The sequence below is a fragment of the Anas acuta genome, chromosome 1 (assembly GCF_963932015.1).
Source record: "Anas acuta chromosome 1, bAnaAcu1.1, whole genome shotgun sequence".
In the NCBI taxonomy this organism is placed as follows: Eukaryota; Metazoa; Chordata; class Aves; order Anseriformes; family Anatidae; genus Anas; species Anas acuta.
The window spans coordinates 70,191,760-70,203,852 of record NC_088979.1 but is presented as its reverse complement, the minus strand read 5'-3'; positions in this window follow the sequence as shown (position 1 = coordinate 70,203,852).

Here is a 12,093-nt window from a genome sequence, read left to right as displayed (position 1 = left end):
ACTCAGTGATCTCAGTGTATCACTTCCAACTTGGATATTCTATGATTCTTTGATTTAAAAAATTATTATTGCAAATATTTTTCCATTCTCACACTAAAGACTTCAAGAAATATATATATATATATATATATATATATATATATTAGAAAATATTATATAGAAGGTGTTGGTTACTTTCATCTAGCTGATGTTTCCATAAAACAATATGAATTTGGGCTTTATCTTAACGGTATGATATTATCAGATTCTCTTTGAAATTTCTAGCTGTAAATCCAACATCCTTTGTTTGGATCTGCATGTTTACCTAATACCTTTATAATTTCAGCAGAGGTGTGTTTTAGGTGCAGTACAGGAAGGTCTTGCATGGTGCTTCAGCTGGTTCTTAACACAAGTCTTTTGAGGAAAAAAAAGATCCAGAATAATTGTAGAAATATTTATCCAACAATTTTTAAGCTTATCAAGTTCTGAAATATAAAAGTCACTTTTAAAAAGACTAATAAGAAAAAATATATATATCTTCAATGACTCTTCAGTTCCTACAGTAACTCTTTGAGGTTAATTAAGCTGAAAATAATGTTTTGAGATCTGGCTGACTCATATAGAACAAACCTATTTAGACATTTAAACCAAAATTCTGATTTTGAATAAACTCTGAAACTAAAATAATACATCACAAGACAATTAAAAAAAAAAAAAAAAGGAAACCTAACTTTAAAAATATTTCTGAGGTTTTCCATCTGCATGAAAAAAGGCATTTGGGTAATGCGTACTGAGTATGCAATAGATATCTATATTTTCAGGGTATTCAAGACAAACCCAGTAAAGTGATAAACCATACAAAATATAACAGCGAAAGTATCCCTATCACATCCAAACAAGACTAAGTGAAATATGTGTTCCTCTTTCTATGAAATCATATAATATGACTGTAGGAAAATCTCTTAACTGAGCAAGCAGTGCTTTCTGAACTTCAGCTGAATCATTGGATTCAGCACAGTTCCAACTATTCATTTTTCAGGCAAGCAACTGCTGGACAATTTCTAGGGAAAGAGATGAACAGGAGGAGATTCAAATATCTGCATTTCAGAGATGCTTCAGCAGCATGATGGTGGCACTGAAAAATTTTCACCATAAGGAAAATGAAGTTGTGAATTTTGGTAGGAAATTTAATTTTGACAACTTTCAATGAGTTGATTTTTTTAATGGGTTAATTTCAGTGATATTGAAATTTAAAATTCCTATGAGCTGTTTATATATAATGTGTTTATTAGAACACAGCACAAAGAAAAGGTTGGTAACAGGGATACAGTAGGATTTCATTTTGATTTTAGTTCCTTACATACACCTGAATATCAACCATAGGAAAAGTCTGTACTGATATAATCTGAGTGCCTGATTTAAAATTCTCTCTTATATTTCTCTCACAGAAAAAAACAAATATAGGTGGACTTCTGAGCAATTACAAGAACAAAGGCCAATGTGATCAAGTTGGAGGAAATCCACCAGCTGTCTTGTGCAATGTTACCACAGTCCTCCTCTTCTAAACAAAAATAAAAAATATGCTAAATTTTGAAAGTCACCTATTACTTTAATAATCTTTCCTTTTGTTTGTAGCCTGTATTACATCTATTATTGAATGAGTTTTCTTAAATTTGTGAAATATGTGCTGACATCTCACAGATATATTGCACCATGGATTTAGAAACATCAAACTAAGCAACACCCAGATTCCCAAGGTAGCTTTTATAAATATTATCTCTACACAAAACTGCAAATTATTGGGGGGGGGGGGATAAATAAACAAATAAATAAACAAACAAATAAATAAATAATTTTGCAAGGACCAATGAGTTACCCTTACTATTCTAAACAGACTGTAGCCAGTCATCAATTACATTGTTTTGCCAAGCTATAATTGTTTTAGCTATCTTTAATAAAGTGAAAGTTCTCTATAGAGATACTAACAGATTGCCTTATGACCATGGTTATTTTCTTCTACTTCAGAGAAACACTATTTTTAATGTGTAGGTTTTATTTTATGTAAGTGAGCAAATTACATATTGTGCCCTTCCTTTTCTTTCTTATCCCTCTCATATAGATATAAAGAGATGTAAATTCATTCAGATCCCTAATTATTTTGGATCAGATGCTAAAACAGATGTGAGAAAAGATAAAGCTAAAGTCTAGGTGATACTATAACAGATAAAAGACAGATTCAGAACTTCTCAGGAAAAAAAAAAAAAAAAGGAAGAAAACAGAAACTACTGTTTCTTGTATATTTCCATGACAAGGAAAATAAATTAAGACTACTGCAATTAGGAAACAAATACTGAGCAGAATGAGAGGCTGAGTACAAGCAAGGCATCAGGAACCTCTCAGCAAGTCACAGAAATATCCCTCGTCTTGCAACTGGAAGCTGGGACAGAGAGATCATGAGCAAGACGTCACTCTTCCCATGTGTATTGTTTTGCTACTCTATTTCATTTAACTAGCTAAACTAATTTAATTTATGTTTGCTTAACTAAATCAATGTATCCTGTACAACTGAAATGGTCTGGGATGTTGCTTGCTATTACTGCCTATCTACCTACATCTGCTGCTGTGACAAAAGGAAGAATTTCCAAAGTTCAGCTGTAAGCAGAAGACATAGCTTGATTTTTAGAAAGCTCCGAGCACTAAAGTAGGGAATGAGCAAGAACCAATCAATAGCAAATACTAAGCACGGAGTGGCAGGTAACTTGATGAGCATGTGGGAGATGAAATGTAACTGAATTTCTGCCCATTTTCAGAGCTCCTATTCTGAAGCAGGAATGAAACAAAAGTTTTCTCCACTAAAATCCCAACCCTAACACCTTTTGCAAGCGGAAGCACTTGCCATTAATCTATAACAGCAGAGAGAAAAGATTAATATTTTTTATCTGTTCTGAAGTAAGCTAGAAGCTGCAATCCTTGATCAAGATGTGGGTGGCTCAGTTTTAATTGCCTTCTCAGCTAAGCAGATTCATGCATTCATGTCTTTCATTCATTCAAGTTCCTCCTCCTAAAAAAACCCCTAGACAAAAGACTTTGGGATATCCCACTCAAAGCTCTCATCCTTATCTGCTCTTGGAAACAGGTGGCTAGCAGTTGGATCAAAATCATGGGGCAGAAGGTAAGTGGAAAGTCCTGAGCTGTGGACCATGCCTCCATGTGTTTAATAATATTCACATGATCTTGAAACCTATGAAAGATTTTTTTTGTTCTCAGAATCTAAACCGCATTGAATTCATACCTAAATGTTTCTGCTCCTTTTAAAACTTGAGTCTGCTGAGGACTGTCTCCCCATAAAATCTGGTGAGCACCCAAGGTAGGCATCTCTGCATTTGATGTAATGCTGCATGGAAGTCAGGACTTGTGTGCTGAGCAGGAATATCTCTGTTCACATGAAAGTCATTCAAGTAAATAGCTGCTGCTGTTCTAGCGTTTGCATGCATTGAGTTAAACTGGTGTTGACCAATGGTGTGGAAATTACTGTAGTCTTCAGTGTGCTGTCTTATATACAAAAAAACGCACATATAACAAATGATTTTATTTGAGTGCCTTGGTCTCCATTTTTAGTCATTGCTATCACCATTTCATGACAGTCATTTGTCACAAATAATTTAGTAGATGTGCATGTGTTCTCTCAGCCCTAACTGTAAAGGACACATTAAGATCTTTGTAATAGCCTATGTGCCACAATTTTGGGGAACAAATCCATCCCTATGTCATATTATATTAGAGTGTTCCATTAATATCGTTATATAATTGGTCATACCAGCTCACATAATAACTTACTACAATTGTTAGAGCAGAAATGGAGATTGAAAAGAGTCTTACCAAACTTAAGACATATTTTGGTTGCAGACAAAATGGATAACTCCTGACTTGGACACCAGAAGCATAGATTTGTTCTTATAAGCTGTCATATCTGGAAATGCTAAGCACAAAGGAACTGCCCTAATTTTGAAAACCTGATATGGGGAAAAATTTGAGAAAGAGATGTAAAATAGTGTACCTATCCAGGAAAAAATATTAAAGATATGAAAAATGACCATTTTCCATGCCAGGACAGAAAGCAGATTTATTTTTTTTTTTAATCTGTACCTCAACAAATGAAGAAATGAAATGAAGAATTGTCAGTAAAAGATGAAAGATGCTGATTCAGAGAGATTTGAACTTGCTCCTTGCAAATGGGGGCTAGGGTCTCTAAAAAGTTATTATGAGAAAGCATCTACCTCTCTAGAGTTTCTGAAACTGAGAAATATTTCCTAATAAAAGTTCAGCTTAAATAGGTATACATCAATTCAAAAAATTGACTGTACTGGTCTTCACTTCCTAAACAAAAAATAAATTAATTTCAAATTCATAGTATGTCCAGATGACAATGCTGAGTCTGGAATCCATGAGCAAAGTAGAAATGTAATGGTTACTGCTGAGATGCAAAAAACATGTATAGGTCTCATGTATAGGCCATCACGAAGATGGCAGCATTAACCAAGGAGGACACTCTATGTTATACACCACTGTCCTCCTATTCTTTAAGTCCCATAAAGACATTAAAAATTTGCTAAGACTAGTAGAATAAGAGAGTCTGTAAGAAGGTTGTGGTCCATTGTCGCAAACATTTTTTAACTTACTTCCAGTGTTTAGCTTGCAGGGCAGTAGGACTATAGTAAATATACATATAGTAAATATATATATATATGATATATATATATATATATATGTAAATTTAACTCTTCTATTCTACAGCAGCATCAATAGACCCAGAGAAAATTGCAGATTTACCTTGGAGTGAAACAGTAGATATTCTAGTAACTAAAAGATGCCAGGAATGTTCTCAAAGGAATCATTGAGCCAAGATGAAGAAAATGAAAAATGGATCACAGCAAATTCCAGACTTTTGTCACATATATTTGTGCCACAGTGCACACCAGTTATCCTTGTATTTCAAATCCAAAGTTGATCTCCCCCAGATTTTCTCTGAAAATGTTTAGGCAGAATATACTGGTTTTTATTATACATTCCTGTTTCTATTTAACTAAATAATGATAAATTCAGGAAATGTACAGAAACTTTACAGAAATGTTATGTTTCCTGTAATTGCTACAGTGGATGAACGTTATCCAGAGGGAGAGGTTAATCCTGAGATACTGGTGTATATCAGCCTGTACATGAAGAACAATACGTTAAATAAAGCCAAAGGTGAATCATTTTTCTTGTCATTTTTATTTTTAAAAGGTTACTCAGAGCTGTTTGGCAACTCTTGCTTAACTTCAGCAACAGTTAACTATAGCAAAGCTACCAAGACAAAAGAATCTGAGAAAAAGTAGTACAATATAAACCTGTATACAAAATATTTTTGAGATTTCCAGTGTTTAAATATAATATTCTCTTACTTGTTTCTTCGTCTAAACCTTCTGGGTAAAATAAATAAATAAATAAATAAATAAATAAATAAATAAATAAATAAAAATGGAGAAGCTTCAATAATGTTAAATTGCACTAGCAGGAGTCTAAGTTGCCATGCTGCTATATCATGGTGGTATCTTCTTTAGTAAAGAAATTAACTGTATTCATTTAAAATCATTATTTTCTGAAATACATGCACTGTGGGACAGGATGAAGAAAAAGCTGAGACCTAGAGGCTTATGATATCCTTATATTCTCACAGGTGTTCTTCCTGCAATGCTTGTTTTAAGAAAATGATTTTTTGTATTCCCATCTTCACTTTTAGATGTTCAGTATTTAATGACAATATAATGATCATACATTGGTGACTGTAGCCATATATGGTGCCAGAAAGCTTGGCCAAGGTTCATTCCCTGAGGACTTTGGCCACTCTCCTAGTATTAACAAACCGTGGATTATTTTTCTGATTTGGATTCATGTCCTTGTGGGGCTGATCTGAGACCAACAAACTCATTTTTAGCAAGTAGCTTAGGTTTTATTTGAATTCATTGCTCCAAAAAATAAAATAACAGTGTTCAACAGTTGCAGTATAAGGCAGGTTCTCACAGACTGACTAGTGATCAAAATCTAATTAGTCTGTTTAGTGAGCCTAGCTTGTTCCATTGTGTTTGCTAAGTCAAGAAATTATATCTCAGAAATTATACACTCCTGTAGTATTCCTTATGAACACAGTATTACTGTAGTTTGGGTAAGCATTCTCACTAGACTTTGCTTAATAGACCTTATATTTTATGTTTTCAATGAACAACTCATACAGGGTTGAGCCAAGGGCTTAATCACTCTTAATACAATAAAGCAGCACTTTAAAATATTATTAACCTCATCTGTCTAGATTTGGAACTAATAGACCATTGTGTGTGTATTGTCTTTATCCCTGCCAGTTATGTACATATTTATTAATCCACTCTTCCAGAGGAAAAATTTCTAAAGGAAAACCAACAGTAACCTTCAAATGAGCGGGCACAGGTTAGAAGGGCACTAATTAAATGTCAGACTTGACAGATTAAAATTATGAAATTTAAAATCACCGTGGAGCTCTTTGTCATTGTCAAATTAGGAGTCAGTGTGATGAGGAGCACGGAAGTGAATGGTTTAATGGATTGAATGGGAATGTGGCTTAGCAGCAGGCTTTTCTTGAATTCAGATCAGCCTGTAGTTCAGATCAAAGGCTGCTAGTTCAATTTCACATTCAAAAAGAGTTGTAGCTTACCTGCATCAGTAATAGATGTGTGTATATGTACATAGTGTTGTGTTGTGGTTGTTTTTTTTTTTGTTTTTTTTTTTTAAAAAAAAAAAAGGAAAGAAAAAAAAAGACAAATATGTTTCATGCAAAATAATTTTTTCACAGATGATTTATGGATTTAGATTAGAGTAGCAACATCATTTTTTCTATTATTTGGCTCTGGGGTATTTAATGAGATTTTAAAGTCAAAGTGTTTATGCAGTGCTTATTATTTGTTTTTGAAAACAACTTTTCTATTTAGCACAGTGGAAGACAAGGAATATCTAGTGCTGGGTAGGCTATGTTAAAGGAAACAAGATAAATGTGAGTGGGCCACATTCTGACAATATGGGTTCTGATATACATTTGAAAGAATACTGATGACTTCCACAGTGTTTGCACCAATAGACAAAAATGGCTTTGAATAAAATGGATATCGTGCTGTCATAGACCAAAACACTGTTTACATTCAAGTTTGCTTTATGAGGAAACGAATTTAAATGACTGATATTGTTAAAAGCTTAATTTGTATGCACACATACATATACACACATATGTGCATACCTAAATATATTTATAAATAATGTGTATGTAATTTTTTTCAGACATCAGGTTTATTAAAACTAAAGATTTAGCTCTTGCTAATTAGGTCTGCAAAGCACAAAATTAAAGTATTTCCCTTTCTTAAGTGATTATTTGTATGGTGGCAGAATTTCCAAAATCCCTTGCCTCCTTTCTTGAACAAGTCAGTAAATTATTACATTGAGGAAAGATTCTAATAAAGAATCTTTTCACTAAAACATAGTTTTGAACAGCATAGAAGATACTATACAACAGTGACTGAAATCAATAGGATCGGATTTTAAAAAAGGATTTGGTAGTTATTTAAACCCATTGGAAGTCTTTTAAACCATTGGGAATATTTCTATTGAATTCAAAAGATGTTGGATCAAAGTTGAATTCTTTAATCAATATATCTAAATTTACATTACAAAAAACATCAATACAAATGTCAAGCCATTAATTACATTCATAATATTTGCGGGAGTTCTTGAAACAAGGGATATGTTATGATGAAATTATGCCAGGTAACTCTTGTCCCAAGCTCCAGACTCATCCAGGCACTGCTTAAAATGTTTGACAGAACTGGCATCTTCAATTCAAACACTGATTTGTAGAGAGACATCTTTAGCATACTGTAAAACAAGGCATCCACCTTCTACTTCAATGTGCACATGTATTGAACAGGAAGACAAGAAGACAAGACTGAATGTGAGTCTACAATAGTATTTCTGGGGAATACAGCACAGTATCTTCATCTGAGATGACTCAAATACAATCCCAGCAGATATCAGATAAATCACTAATCTGTCATGATCACTTTCACCCCAGGCAGACACAGCAGGTCTTCAGACATCAGTAGGAGAATGTTTTCAAAGACCAGCACCTTAATTCCCAACTTTTGCCAGGTTTGTAACCTTTCCTGACCATGGTCAAAGAGATGAGAGGGTCACATGACAACCACATCTTAACAGAGGACTGTAGAACACACAGCATCAGCATCAGGAAACTATTTCTTGATCAAAGAGAGGCATCATCTAATGCCATTGGCAACAAAATGAGTTCCCCTTCATACTTCATAAACTATATCGTTGTTACTCCAGAGAAGTTGTTCTGGAAAAAAAATTGTCCCTATACTTCTAGTACAACAAGAATCAGAGGACTAAAATTACTGAAGAAAAAAAGATTTTTCCCATCCTGTGTTTTTTCCCATCCCCTTTTTCCCCTCCTGCATTTGCAGAAGACTCATGAACCAAAAGCACTGATTTCTAACTACAATGTAATCAATAAGCTGGAGAAAAGGGAATGAGTTTCCAGTCAGGTAAAAATAATTTAGGCTAATATGAATAGGACAGCCTAGAGAACTGTTATCTGATTTTGTAGATGATTTAATAGCGAACAAAAATACTGTTATGGTTTAATAAGCAGAACTAACCTTCAGCATGATTTTTTTCTCTTGTAATAATTGGTTTCAAGTTTTGCAAAGAAAGCAGGTACTTCTGCCTTTAAATACACTTATATCCGTAAGAAGTTAATGAAAAATACCAGCCATTCTAAAGAGGTTATGATGCCAAATAAGTGACATTTATTAAAGGCCTTTCTCTCATTTTTTTCTATTTTATGAACATTTCCTAAATTATTTTAAAAATGCCAATGATTCTTCTTGAGTTCAAAACTTTCATTTGTCAGAGTCATGCATTATTTATCCATTCCGAAATATCACAGTGACATACATTTCCAGTACATTAGCTTATCAAGGGGTGCAAGTCATACAGAGTACAAAACTTTTAGTCCTGCTGTATTCTGATCTTATTTTAAAGAGGGGTGATGAATCCCTCCCTGAGAAAAACCAACCATTTGGTAAAGCCACATGAGAACAGTCCCACGCTGATATACCTCAGCAAGGAGCACGGAGATGATGCAGGTGACCTTGGCCAGGGCAGGAGAAAACTGCACAGGAACTGCTCCTGTGGGACAGTCCACTGAATTGTCTCTCTGGAGCTCTCCCCAAAAGGGTGCATGGCCCTTTACTCTGACCTGCACACCAAAAGAGGTGCAAGTTCATGTCATCCCCTGTGTAGCTACTTGCTGGTTTGTGCGGGTCCACCCAGGTAGATTCTCCTAAGGCTAGTGATGCTGTGTGTCACATTCAGCACCTTAGTTTTGAAAATACAGTTAATTCTATGTAGCACCAAAATTCCTTTTCCTTTAAGGATTCCCTCCTTACTCCACACATGCCATATTGGAATCCTTTTTCTTTGTTACCATTCCTGCATCCCTTTAGTGAAGGAGTGAATGTCGCTCTTCATTGTTGGGTTCATTTGGTCACATGAGAGTAACATGGACCTCTCTCTCCATATGCACATCCTCTTTAATACTACCTGACACTGTTAGGCTAAGGAAGCACTAAAGAAGACCTGTGAAATGACTCAAAATAGCTGATCAATGGACTATTAAGCCAACCAAAGTCATTTATGTGTCTAGGAGGACAAAAAGGCCACAGGAGAGGCATCCAGAGTGCAAAAATAAACCCAATAAATTTTGTTTTTTAAAGAAAATGGGTTGCCACTCACAAATATATATATTTCCATCACCTGTGACTGCCACATAAGTTTCTTGTGGTTGGTGAGAGTGAAGCATAGAGAGGCATTTGGTGAAAAGAACAGCTAACAAAGTCTGGGTTCCTGTGGCTCTGCAACAAAACTGATTTATTAGTTGACCATAAAAGGCAAAAGCTGATTGAAGCTTTCCTACAGCTGGGATAGCCACAACATTTCTCTCTTGTTCAGAGTCTCTGGTGTCTAAGAGAGAGACTGAGCTTTTCTTTCAGTGAACTCATTAGGAAGGTTTCTCTTATGTATATGGTTATTTCAATTAAACATAGAAAAATAGTATCTCCGAGATCTTTTCTCTCCTGCCAGCCATGTCTGAAATTGTTGGGAGTGGGTTCCAAAGTCATCAAGGGAACAAACGTGGAAAGAGAGAGAGGCACGAACATAGAAGTTGCATAACCTTTTATGTGAAGGAAACCAAATATCATAATGGCCCAGAATGGATAGAGAGCTTCCTTTCCCAGTGGATGAAGGATAACATTCAAGATATACATTTTTCATGTAAAATAATCCTTTTCAGATGTACTTTCATCCAGCACAGAACCAGCTGGTTTCAACATGTCCACCAACAACACTAATATAATATTGCAGGGCTGTTAGTCCTTTTGCCAACAATGGAGCAAGTGCAGGCTGCCAGCTGCATTTGGCAACTGTCACTGAATTCATCCTATATAGAGAATAACAGACAACTTGACAAGGGGAATTGCTGATGGGATATAATGTCTTTTGCCTTTAGGAGACCTTATCAAAGCAGGTCTACAATTTAGTTTGTTGTTGGCTCACAAAGGGGGAGACAATGTGTAGTGCCTTGCTAACATGCAACTCATGAGCAATTCAAGTGCAATTCTTAGTCTGGGTAATTTTACACAGCCAGCAACAGGGATGTGCTGGCATGGAGACTGTTAGGTATGCTGACACTCTAGCTGTGAGAATAAGTAAGACAGTGGGAGCTGTACAGCAAATTTTCCTTTGTTCTGCAATAGAACAATGATGACCTCTCTGGAGATGCTTTCCTTCTCTGCCTGAGCACTGATCAGGGAGATCAGAAGCAAATGGTAACTGGTCTCGTCTCTCAAACACATGCAGGTTTTGGAAGAAAAATTGTAGGATCATGTAAGTGGTGCTCTCATGCGTAGAAATAGTACCATGGAAGTCAGTAGCACTACCTGCATGAATAAGAGCTCACCAATTTAATTCAAAAGTTTCAAAAGTCCTTTTCATGATCTGTGTTTGGTGGCCATTTATTTCTGCTGTCCTGAAGATGGCTAGCTCTTCCAGTAATCTGCCTTCTATCTCTTGATCACTATAGACAAGGTCAGACTGACTAGTTTGAATGGCATGAATGTTTGCACAAGTGAGACCTACCTGCAGCAAAATGGGGATGTTCACATGAATTGCTTCTTGGCAGAATTCAGGAGTGGTTCCACAGAAAAGCTGTTATAAGGGCTAATCAACAGAAATATGCAGCAATGATGGACTCAAAAGAGGATGCTTGGCCTAATAAGAATATAAAACCAGAAAGGAAGAGAAAAAAAAAAAAAAAAAAAAAGGAAGAAAACCTGGGTCACCAAGATTCTTCCCTGAGATCCCAGGCAGTGCATTGTATAATCTCTTGCAAAAATGTATTGAGCCTTACCTACTCCCAACAGCAGGCTGTTCCTGAAACTGAGTGTTTCATGATAATGTGTGTAAGTGCAGAACAAAAAGATACTAAAAATGTTCATTTAAGAGTCTGTATTGAATGATGATGATGAAGAAGTCAAGTAAAATATGTTACTGTGATTTTTTAACTGTAGTTCAGGTAGTTTCTAATTTAAGACAGAAGTGATCAAATGGATCATCCATAAATTTAAAAAATTTACTCTCACTGCAATATAAAAATTTAGCACCAGATTGCTGTAATCCCTCAAAGATCAGAGGTAGAGATAAGACCACAAAAAACAATTTGTGAATTTGTAGTCATGTATCTTTAAACAGGATATCATTACGTTAAAAAACAAAAACAAACAAACAAAAGACATTGCTCACTAACATAGGCAAATTAGTCTGACAGCATTAATTCTAGTATTGTATGTGTTAATGCAGTTTAATCTGTATAGCCATACTTCTTGTTACAGGGCACATAGTATTTTTTCCTTTGTTGGAAACCAATTTGGTAATACTGGATTCAGTTTAGTATACCTGTTAAATCATTAACAAAGTGAA